The sequence below is a fragment of the Danio aesculapii genome, chromosome 9, assembly GCF_903798145.1.
Source record: "Danio aesculapii chromosome 9, fDanAes4.1, whole genome shotgun sequence".
NCBI classification, from domain to species: domain Eukaryota; kingdom Metazoa; phylum Chordata; class Actinopteri; order Cypriniformes; family Danionidae; genus Danio; species Danio aesculapii.
This window is the reverse complement of record NC_079443.1, coordinates 42,149,936-42,168,607: the sequence shown is the minus strand read 5'-3', so window position 1 is coordinate 42,168,607 and position 18,672 is coordinate 42,149,936.

The window sequence follows — 18,672 nt, the reverse complement described above, 5'->3', positions numbered from 1 at the left end:
ATACACCCATTTCATGCCATCAGCACTTCCAAGCAGATCTCGTATCACAAACTTTGCACTTCACCCTGCATTGGGTTTCATGACTTCTCAAAAAGCTGTTTACTAGTCTGATCCCTTTACAGTCACCAAATTGTAGATTTCATAGCAGTGGAACGCATTGCTTTCAGAAATCAACACCTTGGATATATATATACTTGCATGTGGAAGTGCCAAATGCATAGGTGTGAAAATATATGCGTAACCGCGCTCGTCATGTTGTGCATGAAGCTCGTGTGCTTGATGCTGCCAGATGGTGGAAAAATCGTCATGACATAAGCGTCCTTTAATGAAATCTGCCGAAGGTTTATCCAAACATTCTCCAGAGTATAACTGTTTATTGGGAAAGCTTGATTGGTGCTTAATGGCATGTTTTGCGAGCATCCAATCCCACAGGTGGTCTTATTTTAGGATGACTGAAAAATAACTTGACCCGTTTTACCGTGTTGTTACAGGCTGTGGTCTGGCAGAAGTCCAGGGTGTCGGATCACCGAACTGCCCTCATGGCCGTGCTCGGAGCAGCGTCCGTAGCCAACATGCTCCCCGTCCAGCATCACCAGGAGCAACCAGAGGTCAGTGAAGCACTGAGAAACACGGGCATATTATCCTCTCCAGCATGAGCAGTAGGGATCCACAGATGCACCAGCATCCGTGACGGTCTGCACTGGGAAACTATTTTTGTAGAATGTTCAAGCAAACAGGGTTCGCTTCAGTCGCACGCATCACTTTATTAATACGTGTTTGTGGGAGCTCGAACCTACTTTTAAACATCTTTGCACTTCTGTCAGGTTGCTAAACCCAAAGACTCGTGTAACAATTTAATTCCGAACGGCTTTCCTCTCCCTGGAGAGCTGTTTCTCTTTTTCCTGGTTGTGCATTCCGCAGCAATGACTTTTTGCATGAATGACTCAGCATTCTTACCTAGGTTATACCTTACATAAAGCCGTTTAATTTTCACGACGGGATTAAACACTTCAGCTTATATGTGGTCTTTATATATTGAATTTTTATGGCTCTGAGGATTTTCTGGACAATTCGCACACACATAAATCTGGTTGAATGAACGACAGCAGTAAATAACAGTCAGTTTACACCAAACCCTAATCCCAAGCAAAGATTATACAAGACATTTTAGCATGTTGTATTAAATGTTGTATCATGTATGCTCTAACTTGAACTAAGTATAAACAATGCTTGTACAGAATTTTGGGTCTAATTTTTGTCATTATTAGAATTTAAATTTGGGCTTGGTAATGTTAGTTAATGCACTGTAAGCAAGAACTAACAATGAACAACATTAACGTTTAGAAAGATGAATAAGTACTGTAATGTATTGTTCACTGTTTGTTCATGGTATTTTAATGTATTAACATTAGCTAAAGGACTCCTATTTTAAAGTGTTAAAAACAAATTTCATATAATTATGGCTGTTTAATTGTTTTAAAGGAATAGTTCAGCTGAAAATTAAAATTTACTCATTGTCAAGTAGTTGAACACAAAAGAAGATATTTTAAAGAAAGCTGAAAACAGGTAACCATTGACTTACATAATTGGAAAAACAAATACTATGGAAGCCAATGGTTACAGGTTTCCAGCTCTCCTCAAAAAAAACAACTTTTCTGTTCAACAGAAAAAGAAACTCAATTATTTAAAACAAATAAAGGGTAATTAGATGATGACAGAATTTTTCTCTCTAACCTTATTGTTGGTATGTCTTTAAATGATCAATATTACTAGATATTTATGTGTAATTAGAATTAAAATCGCCAAACTTTTTTGTTATACCGTTCCTACGGTATATCTAAGACTTTTTTTTTTATTTACATTTTGTTTTTTAGGACAACAGTATCTCCAGCAGAAAATATATCCAAAGATGCCGTTTTAAGTTGTAAAGAAATCAGGGTTTTTTAAAACTAATGAAGGCAGCAGAGGTCAATGATTCATTTAAATTATTTAGCCTGATATGTTCACTGCTCTAAAATATTTTAAATGACGTACTACGAATGCCATTTTGTCATCATCACATGAGATACCCGCATCAGTTGCGTTGCTGTACTCCCCTTCATGAATTCTCTCACAGTCATCATGGGATGGTGTAGCATTCATTGAATGCACATTTCAGAATCGCAAGTGATAGGTCATCTGGATACGTCTCGCATAATGTTTTTCAAATTCTATGAGTTCGGACATACTACTTGGCTCGCATACTGTTTTAAGCGTACTATATAGAATGGAAGTATGTGATTTTGGATGCAGCCATTGTGTTCAAAGCAGGAAAAAAATTCTTGTTTTTTTACTCAGACTTTTAAAAAGAATATATTTTAGAGCATTAATCATAATGTTGTGGTCGGCGCCAGTGGTGTAGTGGTTAGTGCGTCGACACATGCACTCAGGTGCTCACGGCGACCCGAGTTCGATTCCCGCCTCGTGGTCCCATGCCGATCCTTCCCCTCTCTCTGCTCCCCATGCTTTCCTGTCAATAATCTTTACTGTCCTATACATTAAAGTTGAAAACACCGAAAAAAATAAAATAAATAAATAAAAAATTCTGAATATTGTGGTACCGTGATATTTTATCTAAGGTTATCATAATGTTAGAAACTAACGGCCCATGATGAAACGAATAGCAGAAACATAACACATTAGTTCTAGAAATGTTTAGAACGTTTTGTTAATATATTAGATTTTTTTTCTCTCTTACAACATGTGACTTTACTGTTCAAATACTTTTTTTGGTCATTGTATTTTTAGGGCTGAATTTTTGCTACTTTAGTCATAGTTCATTATAGAACTGCCTATACTGAAAGGCTGTGTGCCTTTGTAATATTACGTGCTGTCATGCAGCATTTACCTTGCAGCGGTCAGTGACGGGTCACATTACAGAGTCAGCAGTGAACCTATGGACCGAATGCGGCAAACTTTGCGACAAATGCAGCAGTGAATTAAAGGAGCCTTTAGGGACTGCAATGTACGTGGTGAAAGGGCCTCAGAGGGACATAACCTGCATGTGTTGGCCAGAGTCCACAATCCCGCTGCTCTGGCACAGATTTAATACACTGCTACAAACACAACGAGCCAGCATTCGTTCAAGCATTAAAGTGTGTGATATAAAGTGTTCAGAATTGCTAAAAAACCTGTGAGCTTGACACGCATATGAAGACTGAATGTTTGCTGCAGGTGTAATGTGTTCATTGCCTGCGGTGCTACTCCAAACTAATCCTGCTTGACTAATCTTCAGCATTTTTGGGTCACTCCTATTATGCAGTATTTTTTTCAAGCACATTACTGTTGTTAAAGAGCAGGTCATATGGGTTTTCCAAAAATATCTATTTTGCTGTTTGCAAAATTGTTAAAGAAAAATGCAGGATAAATAAACACATATTTGTCTATATAAATATATAAATTCATAAATGTATATAAAGAAAGAGTCAGCTCTGTATTGCCCTTCAGACCTTTATTATGTTCCAAGCTTCAAAAAAAACATAGAAGTAGATTTTTACATTTTCTTAAAGCTTTCAGAAATGAAACTAATAATAATAATAATAATAATGTACTATTCTTTAATTGCATTTGTCCTTTTAAATGGACATCAGGTCAAAACGGTTAAGTTAAAAATAAAATAATACAAGTAGTTGATCTTTACTTGAAGTTACTTTTGTAGGTTACAAACTTGAACAATATAACATTTAATTTTAAAGCTTTATTATCAGGACCCATTGTACTTTGCAATGTACCTGACAAAAGTCTTTTCGTCTATCCAAGTTTTAGGAACAACAAATAATAACTTAACTTCTAGTTGATCATTTGGTATCAGAACTGGCTTATATGAAAGGCAAAGGATTCCAGATTATGCTTATTTACCACAATAAAATATGATCATGCCTGGATTTTCAATTCTTTAATTAGGACAGTAAGGTCTGACTTTGCTGAGCAGCACAAATGTCTTTATACCTCAGGCTGTTGAAGTTGCCATCCACTCTGCAGATCTCTCTCGTACGCCCCATACTGAATGTAACCCCAAACCATGATTTTTTTTTTTTTTTGCTGAACTTGACTGATTTCTGTAAGAATCTTGGGTCCATGCGGATTCCAAAAGGTCTTCTGCAGTATTTGTGATGATTAGGATGCAATTCAACAGATGATTCATCAGAAAACAACTGTGATTGAGGTCAAGACTTTTGTCAGGTAGTGTATATTGTACATACATATTTAATGTCTACAAAACTTCTACTCAATACAATCGAATGTTAACTATAATTAGTAAATGCAATCCTTCTTATTTTTCTACAAATCTATGAAATATTAGCAAATTTAGCAATAAATGTGATCTAACCATTATAAATGTTGCTTAATTCTGTGTAGCAGAAAATTTTCAGATTACAACAGACAAAGCCTTACTGCCATTTGATTGGATTACAAATGTTCACTATCATGGAAAGCTGGCTGTAAATTTGGAGAAATGCTCTAGAAGTAATAAAAAGACCTACCATGAAGTCCATTGTAATGTAAGTGGAAAAGGTTAACAAGTTTTTTCTAATTTTTAACCTGATACCAATCTACCTCGACACAATCAAACTAATACATTAGAAAAATCCCTGCCTGACCGCTCAATACAAATACTATTAAATAGGCATTTAGTTTCTGACACAGAATAGATATGGAAAAACCAATCAAAACTGGCTTGACCAGCTAACCAATCAGAATAGAGTTTGCTTATGGAGGGGAGGGCTTTACAGACCCTAAATAAATAAAAAAACATTCTGAGAAAGTTACAATGTTTTCTGACAACATTTAAACGTGTTGTAGGGGACTCCCAACACAATATTAAGGTCCTTTAAAATACCATATGACCTACTCTTTAATCTATTCCTTTTAATGTTTAGAATATCACAAAAATAACAGTGAGATTACGATAATTTAACTACTTCAGCTACTTTGGGAATGTTTTTTTTTTTTTGCAATGTAAACAGCACAAACCATGTGGTATCAGATCTTATTCTAATCTGATTTGAGCAAGCTGTATTTGTGGTCCTTAACCTGATACAGGTCTGATTTCAAATTGTAATTTTGTCATGAAATTATCGAAAGGTAATTTTTTTCTTAAGCTTTTTTTTATTTCAATCGAATAAATTTGACTAATATTTCAATTGAAATATAAGTAGATATGCAATTATAGTAAAAAGTTTATCTAAAATAAGATAAAACACATTTATAATGAAATTCATATAAAAACTAGGGATGCTCCAATCGATCGGGCCGGAGATCGGTATCGGCCAATCATCACATTTCATGATTCGATTGGTACTCGCTGATCTAGCTGATCTCATGAACTGATCGCAAGTGTTTTTTTTACTACCAGGGTTATACATCCTCAGCACTACAACACGTGAGCAATGTTTCTAAATTGCATTGTCAGTATTTTTTCTTACCATTTCCATCTGTTTTATCTATTGTTATTTTTTAAAGCTGCTTCTGACCATTACATGTATGCAAATTAGTCTCTTAGGTAAGGTCAGATCTTATACATAGAGGGAAAATGTGGTTATGCAATGTTAAAGTTATATAATGCTTGAAGCTTCAGATTGGGACTTGGTATCGGCTGATCACAAAAACAAGGAATCTGTACTCTGTATCGGCTGCAAAAATCGTGATCAGAGCATCCCTAATAAAAACATAAAACTGTTTTACTGTGATTTACTCTGTGAAATTTAAACTAAAATGTCGATGATTCAACACCAATACAGATGTATCCATGTTTGCAATGTAAAATGTTTGCAAATTAACATCACATTTTCATTTTGGATGAACTGTTCCTTTAATAACCTAAATGAAGTTCAGTTTGACACAGATGATTCTCGTATACTCTAAATCAGGGGTCACCAAACTTGTTCCTGGAGCGCCGGTGTCCTACAGATTTTAGCTCCAACCCTAATCAAACACACCTGAACAAGCTAATCAGGTCTTACTAGGTATACTTGAAACACCCAGGCAAGTGTGTTAAGGCAAGTTGGAACAAAAACCCTGCAGGGACACCGGGCCTCCAGGACCGAGATTGGTTACCCCTGCTCTAAATAGTGTTATCGCAATACTGGAAATTCCAACTTCGAAGCGGTACCAAAGTCTCTTTAAGACAAGTCATTTCACTTGCCGGCCATCTTTGAAATGCCTCTCGACAGTATGCTAGGGCATTCTGTCTGAATGGGGAAACATCAATTCTCAAACTGTTTGCCATAACTTACGATTACATATTTGGAATCACCAATAACATTAAACAGCAACTGTTTAATTTCTAAACGTTCAAATGAAATAAAATCTGCATTTTTTTAGGTTGCTCGAGCTAATGCGCATGTGCACTCGAAAGGAAAGCAATCATGACACCAACCTCATTTATGGCCATTCTACACATTATCATCTGGATAATAATCGTTTGATCCATAGACTGTAAAATATATGGACGGAGCATCCGTGACGTCACCCATAGGTTTCTGAAGAGCGCAAAAGAAGCTACTAGTAGGCGCGGCCAACCGTCGCCATTTTGTTCGCGCGTCATCGCACCCACGGCGGGATACCAAATAAGGGCAAAGAGGCGGAGAGTGGGCGGAGCTACAGACGCCTGCTGGCACTTTGCTTAGACCTAGCAGACAGACTTTACTTTGGGAGAAACGCTTAATACTTCATTACCTGCGACTCGTTGTGGTTCTGACCACATGTGCTTGGCTGTACACTATATCAATAAAGTGTTTAGACTTTTAAAAACACTGTTGTAATACAGTGAGCCACTAAACATTGTTCTTATGACGTTTTTCTACAGGAGGAAAACGCGAATTACTTCCAAACACTTTAATTATAGTCTGTGTTAGTAAATGCAAGACTATTGATGAACTCCAGCATAACACTGTATGACAACGCTTCAGGATGACTGATCTAGAGCCTACAGCTAATCAATCTGGCAAATTCTGGAGTGCTTTATGGGTCTAAAGAAAAATATTAATGATAAATGATCTTAAATAAAACAAATACATTTATAGAGATGGTATACAAGTATATAACTTTACTCACATGGGAAACGGAGGCCACGTGAATGATTTGTGAACACAATTAAGTGCACACAGCATCCCATATCATCTGACAATTGTAGAAAGAAGTCCAAAAGGCAGCCTGACTGTGTAAAGCCACATAAAACAAAACAAAAATACGATGAATATGCCGAGGTCAGTGGCTAATCTGCCGGATTCAGCTGAGGTGAAGTGACGGCGACCAGCGAGACCTAGCTGTCACTCAAGTGGCCACGCCCTTAATTATGCAAAGTTAATATAACCTAATATAAAGGAAATGGAGGAGTTATAAAAAAAATTCACCCCCCTCACAGTTGTTATGGAGGGTAATAATAGCTATATGAACCAAAATCGTTCTTTGTACCAGGCTGTAAACACGTTTTTTTTCTGTTGTAAAATTGGCCATTCTAACAGTGGGCTCAATTGCAACTTGCTCTATTATGGAGCCAGGACTAGCGGAATTTTGATGAATTGCAGTTTCAGTTACTTCAGTATTGGCTTCCCGAGAGAGAGCGGGAGGTTGCCGCTTGGTTTGATCGCGTTGGTCCTCTGAAGTAATCCACAGCCTGTTCTTGATGATGAATCTCCTCCAGAAATGACAACGACTCTTTGTTTACAAGTTCGAGTAGTTGCTGTCATGTAATGTGTGTTGACAAGACGAAATGCACCTCGCGTTCGTTTCATGCAGATTACAAAATCAGAAAACATTTGTTTTCAAGTGTAGTGGGCTCATTTAAAAGTAGAGAAATCAAGCTTTATGTGGACATATTTCTTATGTTGTGAAGTGAGTATTCGCTGAGATTGCAGTGTGTTTGTTGACCACAAAAACTGTCGTAAAAGCATGCATCTGATCCGAACTCTCCCCTGGAGAATCATCAGTCTATATTGATTGCTGATTGCTACTGTACTAGTAGGCCGGTGCTTCATATTCACCGTTACACTTTCCCCCATTCACAACAATACGAGTGACATGTCTTGTGTATTTTATAGTCTTTGACTGTACTTATCGAAAAAATACCGATATTCGATACTATTTTAGATACTGTGGGGAATAAATTCTGCAAGTATGCAAATGAAGTAAAAATGGAAAAAATAACTAAACTTTATAGTGCTTTTATCCGGTACATCAGCAAGTTTAAAGGGCAATAATTAAACAAAAATAATATCTAATTTGCAATATTTCCTGATTAAAACAAACGTGTTAAAATGTTAATATTATTATTAATTATTCGTCTCCCTGCTGGTGAGAAGAGAGAGTGTGAGGGAGGGAGCAAAGCCAATATCGATACTAACCAAAACCAAGATTGTATAATTTTAAAGATTTTGGTATCAATATTTATCGATATATATATCGTTTTTGGTTTTTTTTGACAACACTAACTCTAAATTTTTATTTACCTCCTATTAGGTGTCACGTTCAGGCTTAATAAAGTACCTAATCATAACCAGGGCAAATAGAATAAATAAATAGATAGATAAATAAATGAAATATATATTTAATTTAAAGAATATTTTATATTCAATTTACACACTTTTTAATTTAATAAAATAATTTAATTTCAACTCTAGCATATTAATTTAAAATGTATAGGGGTTACATAACAGGAAAGACTAATGTTCCTTTCTTCTGGTCATTTTCTCCCCCTCTACCTTCAAACGAACCGTTTGACCTTTTCTACCTTCGTCAGCAATAACACTCTCTTATCTCCCCTTCTTTCAGCTAAAGGCTCTCCTGTCGCTGATTCTGCCTCTCGTTCTATAATTATCTCCCTATTACGCAGAACTGTATAGGTCATACAGTACATGCATGACATGGTGATTCTAATTTAGGCATTTGGCCTGATCTCATCGCTGCCCTGCTGGAGAGGATGCTATTGTTGGTGCACACATGGTGTCCTACTTTGATATGTGAGGCTGATGAAGAATGCACAACGCTAGCATTGTCTAAATTTGCTGGCTCATTTAAGTGTGATTTATTCATGCTAAGTGTCCTTTTACAGAATATGCGTTTGAGTGGAGCGCTGCGGTTTGCACAGTCCCTGCTTGCATTTCGCCTTCATGTAGGAATAATTCTCTGTAGGCACACTTCGGGATTTGGCTCGGGCTGTTTTTGGCAGCTCGATCCTCTCCTGCTGAACGTATAGCAGGACACATTGCGTATAGAGCTACACTCGATGGATGGTTTTAGCTGAGTCTTGCCAATATTCTGTAAAGCCATGTGCCAGATGAGAATGCATCTTTGCTTACCACTTATTAGTTGTAAGTCATCTAGCATTCTAGGAATTGGTGGGTTTTACCAGGAGTTAATTTATGGCTTTGAGAGGAGGATCTGTTGGAGTAATCAGTCATTAGGTGCACACTCATCATCAGGTCCAGCCCAATGCCAAGACCATCGCTAACCCTTCACCCCACCCCTCACGGCTTTGACACGTGAAGCCATTTGCAGATTGCCCTGGTGCATTCCGTTTTATGTATTTATTTATTTTGAAAGTAAACTTCAGTAGCAGATAAGTATAGATGTAATGGTAGGAACATTTCCTATCATGATTATTGTGACAAATTGTTACTGTTATTTTTTTGCAGATACACTTTCCTACAAAATCATCCCAATCTATCTAAAATGATGAATTATTTCCTAATAGAGCTATTCAATTCATCTGGTGAAATTGGATTCAAATTGCAATATACAGCGAGGAAAATAAGTATTGAAAACGTTCAAATTTTTCTTAAAAAACATATTTCTAATTTTCATATTTGAAATTTTCACCAGATGTTGATAACAACTAAAGAAATCCATATATACTAAGACAACAAATCTTATCAGTGTACAAATTAAGTTATGTTTAATAAAATGAAATGATACAGGGAAAAAGTATTGAACACATGAAGAAAGGGAGCTGTAGAATGGCAGTGAAAGCCCAGACAGCAGCTGAAATCTCTCAGTAGTTCTTCAGCAACTCTCTGCCCTTCGTCATTGTAAATTGATATTAGCTGCTTCAGTTTAACATCTACATTACCGGGAGGGTAAAGATGAAACCAGGATGGACATTTCAGCAAGGCAATGATCCAAAACACAGCCAAGGAAACTCTCAAATGCTTTCAGAGAAAGAAAATCAAGCTGAAAATCAATGGCCCAGCTAATCATCTGACTTGAATCTAATAGAAAATACAAAATAATGACCAGATTTGATAGACGAGACCCACAGAACCATCAAGATTTTTACACTCTGTGAAGTCTGTGAAAAACTCACACCTGAGCAATTCATTCTCCATATGAGAGGCACAAAAGCCTTTTATATAGCAGTTCAGTACTTTCTTCTTGTGTCATTTCATTGTTATTTATTACACACAACAAATTTTTCAGATATTTTTGTTTTGTTTATTTTTATGTTTGTATTGTTTGGGTTTTTACCAAAATCTGGTACAATTTCATGTAAACAGCTCCTTTAGAAATGTATTCCCAGGAAAAACATGACGTGTTCAATACTTATTTTCCCCACTGTATATATCATAGAAAACAAAAAACCCCAGTGTCAATTTTATGCAATTTCGTGTTTTTTTTTTTTTTTTTTTTCTAGAATCAAATAATTTTTTATTTTGGGAAAACTTTTACTTAATTATTATCTAAATTATTAACATAATACTGTACTTTTTTTTACTCCACTTTATTTCATAAATTGTCATGCATACAGATTGGATAGCTGTGCCTAATTCAGTTAATTATTTTCAGTTAACCTGTTAGCTGAACGTTTCATGTGTGACTAGGCTCTAGGGTTGGGGAATATGTGTTAAAAATCACAATAACATTTTTCTGATCCATCGATATCAGTAATTATCATGATAAATATTGGGCTTGATTCACAGTGATTGGATCTAAAGAATTTTTAGTTTCGTTTTGAAGCATGAACATTATATTAAATATTTATTGAACATGTGTCATTATTTTACTGAGGGAAAATGGTATTGTTTAATGATATGGTAAGAATTCAGTTCAGTAAATTGAAATTTCAGGGAATTAACAAGTGAGCAATGGGGTGAATGCACAAGGACTTTTAATTTCAGTCAGCCAGCCCCAGGGCTTCCGGTTAATTATCATCCCACACAAAATCGCCGTGTTTTAAGATCTGATTTCTTTAAATACCAGCAATCTTCACAGCCTGGCTGAGATGCAATATAAAGTGGGTCTCAGACCAAACAAGAAAGCACTGCATTAAATTATATTTTTTTGCGCCATGTCTTCAAAATATGGAAATTAATTTTACTTCAGTATTTTCAATGGAGTTTCTGTGCTGGCCTGCAGCTAATGACGGTGCCTGCGTTTACACAGTCTTTCATCTCTGTTTATGCTTTAACAACCAAATAAATGCTTAAGTCTATTAACTGATTATATTTTAATTACAACAGCGATGCTGTAAAAGGAACCTAATGAAGCTGAAAATAGTCACATAAAGCTCTCACCGGAAGTTCATCATTGGCTGAAAAAACACTAGCTGTGCATATTAAAGCCAAGAACCAGGAGATCTTCTGAGCTTGAGTGTGTGTGAAAACTTAGTTGCTAATAAATTTGTGTTAGGGCTGCACGATATTGGGAAAATCTGTCATTGCAATATTTAATTTTTTCTGCGATATGAAAACAATTTCACCAGATGACTTAAAGCTCTATTTGGAAAAAAATCATAATTTTAATTGATTTGGGTGATTTTGTAAGAGGTGAATATAATATTGAACAATCTACCAGCATAGGTAAATAAAATAGAGCAAAAGATTTGAAATAAACAAAGTTTTGAGGTGTCTAACAGTATACAGGTATACAGTAATTAAATAATCAACTGTAAATGAATACTGCAGTCTCATATTATAAATAATTCAATGAAGTTAAACATTATTAAAGTTACAAACGGCACAATTTTAAATGCTTGAATTCTTTTAAAATCTTCATACAGTCACGTGCCTCAAAAACACGTAAACGACTTGACTCTCACGCTGTTATGGTTAATATAATTAAAAACTATACAGTGACTGTGTTTGTGAACTGTGGCTCCTGTTCAACTCTAATCCTAATTTAACATTGCAGATGCTGCGATGTGACTATTGCGGATGCACACACAACAATATTGATGCTAGAACAATATAATGTGCAGCCTTAATTTGTATAATTTAATATTCTAAATGAAAATAAGGTTGCTATAGAAGCTGGCTTGGTGTTAAACACACAAACATATTAATAAAAATCATATTTAGGTCACAACTGTCAGTTGTTTCTGAAGATGTTGCTTATACACACTATTAAATGATTGAATGTGCACCTATTTGTGTATTACCGTTAATTGGGGTTTTATTTAAATTCCTAAATTAAAAAAGTGAACAGCCGATAATATTTGTGCTTGTAGTATTCATCTGGTGGTGGTCATGTGATGTCAACATGAAAGATGATGAGATAATCCACTTCATTCCAGCATTGAAACATTAATTTGAGTCGTATGTATTTTCCAGAATTTCATAGAGACTCTGCGGTGGGGATTGTTTTTACTTTCTAACGAGTTTTTATTCCATTATTTGTTTACATATAGAGTCAATCAGAAGAGCTTTATTTTGGTTCTGCCGTTGGAATGGTTACAGGTTTCTGAAGCGGGTTTGCAGTTGACTGTTTTGTGCTGTGGCCGAGATCCTTCTGCGCTGGAAGAGTCCAGAATAATAACCTCCATTCAGTGCACAAAACAGAAAGGACTGGGCCACCTACGCCACCGTAATTGACAAATGTGGCAAAGTATACAGAACATAAGTGTTGATTGTGAAAGTCACAATACCCCTGATTATCAGGTTTGTCAGAGACTCCAATTAAAATGTCCCTCTTGCCAGCCAACTGCTGTGCTTGTTAATTCCAAATTGTGAGCTCTAGCATCACAATCCAGCCCTAGATCACTGATTAATTTGGAGCCGTTTCTCATCCCGCCACTTCGCCGGTGCTGGCCTTAGCCAAGAGAAACATTGCACATTTTAGCAAACTTGGCCACTACATAGTTAGGAGATGACAAATGGGTCCTGATAGCACAGCGAAGTCTTAATTGGTTACTGCAAAGTGGGCTGTAAGGCCAGCAGTGCGTCATTTTGTTTGTTTTGGAGGAAGTTCACGGAAGCCTCAATGTGCTCTGACAATTAATGAGTATGGTTTGGTGGCAGGGAGGGAAATAAAGAATAACTACACTAGATTTAACATGGACTGAGTTTATTACTCACCAGCTTCTGAATGCACATTTCAACCAGGAAATATATGTAAAAGCTTGAATTTTTTTTGGGTTGTGGTATTCATGAATCAGTGTGTCTTATGTTTGCTCAGATCGCCATCGATGGATTCTTTCCCAAACCAGGCTCAGATTTAATTCCACCAGCTCCTCTACGACTGATAAGTCATTCATCTTTGTAAACAGTCGACCTGTGCATCATAAGAGATGCTTAAGGTAAAGGAGCTACCATTTACAATTTCCCACTGCTATTTAAAGGGGTGGTTCACCCAAAAGTAAAAAAAACAAAACAATTGTCATCATTTACTCAATCTTTACTTGTTTCAAATAAGTTTTTTTTTTATTTCGTTTCAATGACCGTATAAGAAGGTATTTTGAAGAATGTCGAAAACCTGTCACCCAGGGGTTCTCAATGTGTACAACAGGGCTATTCAATTGGAGGCAATTCATTTCGGCCTTCCAAATTGGGTGACCAAGACATCAAAAAATAAATTTAGTTCAGTCAAAAACGGACGCTGTAGTTATGAAGTGACGTGCATCTGTTCAATACAGCACGAGTCACCTAACATTAAGCAAGTGAGTGGCGTGAGCGGCCGAAAACATTTTGGATACTTACTCGTAAAGGCTTCTCAATGGCGTGTTTCTATTGTATGGAATCGAAAACTGCTTCAACTAAACAAAGTTATGCCACCTGTTTCAAGTTTCGAAGCTTATACACCAAGGCTAATACGCACGCACACTGGATTATCTAGCAGCGGGCCATTCACATATCGCATATTTTTTTCTCTGCGCAAGTTCAATTTTTTCAATGTATAGAATATATGGCAATATGCGCGTGCAAGCGAAGCGATTCCAGACGCACCAAGTAGAAAACATGTCGCGCTGTAGCGGTAAGAGTTGTGCGTGGTTTCAGTGCAATGTAAACAAAAGATATGTTAGACAAATTACAATGAAAATGATTATGTATGTATGACGCAGATGATAACAACAGTTAATTTAAATACTTACCTAATATAAATCTTAAATTTACATTAGACGTGATAACCGTGAAACCCATAATTGTTCTTCAGACTATATAATCGTACAACCAAAATCTATAATGGTTGCATCCATAATTGGTATGCAGTTCAAAAGATAACATATGAAGGTGTTTGAATGCAGAAGAAGCCTACTTAAGCAATATTGTAATATTACCAAAAGCCCAATGCACTGATATTTTGTAGTTTCAAAATACAATATATTAAAATTTTAATTTAGAAAAGTACAACGTGGTTGTCTTAAGGAGCAAAAATACAACATATGGACTCTATATAACTGTTGTGTCATCACTCATATTGCAAGTCATAACTCTCCAGCCCCTCATTTTGCATGCTTTTTATGAACTGGGCCCCCATGACAAACTAATTGAATAGCCTTGGTCTGCATTAAAAGGTCCAAATCTGAATTTTTATTAGGTCAAAGATCCGGAACAATGATTTTACATAGCTGGTTTTAATAAACATCCATAACATGCATCACAAGTCAACACTGTTTATTTTCTTGCATTCAAAACACTTCAAAATACAATGCAAATGTGGCAAAACCACTAATATAAGTGCATTTTTTCTACAAAACAATAAAAGGTAGGCCAAAAAAACAATAGTATCTGAATGCAGCCATCATGATGCAGAGATGCAATGTCAGGACACAATGCACTCAATGTACCTGGTGAGGTCACTGTGACGGGTAGGTTAAGTGTGGGTATTAAAAAGAATTGCAAGCAGCTCAGATTGCAATGCACCATGTCTGCATCTAGATATCTCTCCATAAAAGGTTAGAAATACAAATGGTGTGTAATGAGAAATTTAGTTGTTGTAGTTTTTGCGGTTGGTCTTATATCTGTATTTTGTGGATACTGCGTTCAAATTGTCAGTGCTTCTTTCATAGTGGTTTTTCACTTTTCACTCTTTACAACTCTAATTGTCTCATTACAAATCAACCAGGGGTGCGTTTCCGAAAACCATCATTAGCCAACTAAGGTTGCAAGTTCCATCGCTACAAACATAGTTTGTTGATTTGGCGTTTCCCAAATCCATCGTTCCAACGAACATTCGCAAACTGTGTCGCAAACTGTATGCTTGCAACTACACCTCTGGAGCTGTAGTTAGAAACATAGTTCCTAGCTGTGTTCTATTACCAGTAATCCCCCCTATGCCTTATTCATTTAGAACATTCCAACATTTGAACTTGGAATTCTTTTTTTGCAAAGCATTAAAGTCAGCTCTCTTAGGTGTAATTTGCTTTCAAAGTAATTTTTACAGTTCAGTTTTAGCGATCTTCATGTTTACAATTGCGTTGTCTTTGTAGTGCACTTTAAAAACATTGATGTCATTTTGAACACAGCCGTGGCTCATGACGAAAGCTATAGGTGACTTATTATTTAAAAGTGGAATTGATATTATGTCTGCAAAGCTTGTGAAAACAAAAAACATAGCATACGTTAATGCTTTCAATTTATAGTAGATTAGTTATTAAGTATCTGTACTGTATATGACATGGGTATGTTGGTTAGCACATTTATGCAGTGGTTTACTTGTGCCAAATTGTAAAAGTAGACTTTACATTTCCTAATAAATATTCAATTTCCTTTTTTAATAAATAGCCTCATTATTTATTTATTTATATGATTTCTGTATGATATTAGTAAATGTGTTAGCTAAGTGCATGTTTTTACCAAAACTAATATTGGATTTTTTTTTTTTTTTAAATGCGTGTGCATATAAAACGATATAATTTGCGCAAAGAAATGATGGGGTTCTTCTCTATAAAGAAGTTGTTACCACCCTGTTTAGAGCATCATTATGGGCATTTTAGGTTATAACTAACGGACTATAATAACTATTATAACTAACTAATAGAGTCGGGTCTGGATTGAATACCCTCGCGGTCCGGATTTGAGAACCCCTGCTGTAACCATTAACATCTTTAGTAGAAAAAATAAATAATATGGAAGTCAATGTTTACAAGTTTCTTACATTCTTCAGTGAATCTTCTGTAGTGTTTAACAAAACAAAACATGATGTAAATGATGATTTTCTTTTTTTTTTTTGGTGAACTACCCCTTTAAGTACATTTAATGTATGTTTAACCATGTTTTATGTCCTTGTTTGGCTCTAAAATGTTGATATTCTCTCAAACCTTTAGATTTCATCTTAGATTTACTTGATTTTGTTTTCAAATATATTGATATTTTTCAGATTTTGATGAAGTTTTGATTGAATTCCATCGATTATGCCATGACCTAATTCTGTATTACCAGACTATATTTCTTTGAAGGTTTATTATGAAGTTGTAATTTTACAGAGACATCTGTATAATCATAGTCATGTTCTAAATGCACATTTTCACTGCAGCTTATCAAGCAGTATTACACCAGTGCTCAGTCTAACAGTGAATCCGTAAGCCGCCGATATCCCAATTTTATGATGAACATCACCTTACCGGCCTCAACTGTGGATGTTAACCTGACACCTGATAAAACCGAAGTGATGCTACAGAATAAGGTAAACAAGTGTAGGACATGTACATTTATAGTACATTTATAAAAAAAAAAGTGTTGGGTTAATTGAATCTATATTAACACTTTTCACCAGGATGAAGTTCTGTTGGCAGTGGAGACCATGCTGATCTCTTTGTACGGTTACTCTAATGGCGAAGAGAATCTCAAAACTGCAGGAAATCCCCCTGATGTTACTTCATTAGATGTGCCTGAACAAGCCACCCCAGATATTAGTTTAAAGCACCCAGAACTGCCCGAGGATTCTTCCTCAAATGCAGATAAACAGGAAGTTGAGCTCTCCTTGAGCAACACAGCAAACACCAGCTCTTCTTCGATTTCGGAGGATTGGGTGATCAACAGAAGCTCAAGTGATTTGGAAAGTATTAATTGCTCATTACCTGCTGACGACGTGGTAATGAACTCTACAGCTGATCTGAACTCCAACTCCCCAAAGGCATCGAAGAGTGACAGTGGTCCAGAGAGCCACATATCTGCTGAGAACTGGAGTGCGGGCAGGGCCTTCTCCAATCAAATCACTGGGGAATACCTAGAACCTGTCAAACTGCACATCCCAAAGGCAAACGAAGACCTTGGAGGAACTGAGGCCAAGAGTGTGAAGTCTAGCCCATCTAAAAGGCCGTCTAACGTGATTGTGGAGAAAATGGCCAAGCTAACAGCCTACGAGCTGATCAGCAACCGCTCCGTACGTCAGCCCTCGTCTGCCTTTTCGCTGTTTGAGCAAGACACCAGATCGCAGGTCCTCCAGGAGAACCCAAAAGCCAGTCCTCAGGATGTCACAGCTGCTGCGAAAGAGAGATGGGAAAGCCTCGGGGAGGAAGACCGCAAGAAGTAAGTTTCCAGATTTCACCCGTGAAGACACACTTTCCAGTTGCTGTGATTCACTCTCTGTGTGTAGCGAGAGAAAAATTGACCTGCCACTAGCATTCGTAAAATATGGATTGGAAAATCTCCTTGGCCTGGTAGAGTGTTGCTACCTGAAGGAAGAATTGATGAGCTGTTTGTATTTTCCAGAAAACTGCGTTTGATTACTTAGTTTGATGGTCAATAGGCTGTTTTCCATTGTAAAAGAGGTATTCAGGCTTTTTTTCTAAAAGATGCCACATTCTTTTAGTTCCATCTGGTGCCAGAAGATTCCTTTTCATTCTATACCAGATGAAGTCCATATCTGGCTAATTTATTGGTTGGTTATCGGCTCCAGGAATTCTCGGTTGGATACGTGGATATATCTTATCACCCTAGAAACTACCTGTCAGAATCTACTAATTCTTTGTTATTACACTCTTTCCACATTTTAGAATAGTAGTCATCAAACTATGACATAACACACATGGAATTATGGGAAATATTACCGTAGTTTCCAAAAATAGTGACCAAAAATGTTAACCATGCTACCTTTTGCCTAGATTCCAGTTGGGCATGAGCTCAACTTCAATAATACTGTGACGGAAAAAGAGTAAAGAAATATGATGGTTTGCTGAAGCTTGGTACTGATCTGGAGTTTTCTGATCACATAGTGACACTTTGTATATTCGACATATTCTGATTAGAACTGAAGATATAACAATTTTGTGAAGAACTTGATGTTTTGTTTTAAGGTAAAAGGAAGCTTTTCAAAAAAGAAAATAAACTTAGAAATAATGCGCAATGATAAACTGTTCAAAAAGAGACCAAAGAAATAAGTTGTATTTTTTTTATTTCACATCAACTTAAATTAATGTACAGTTGCAATCAGAATATTTAAAACCTCTAAATTTTTATCCCCCGTTTATTTTTTTCCCCC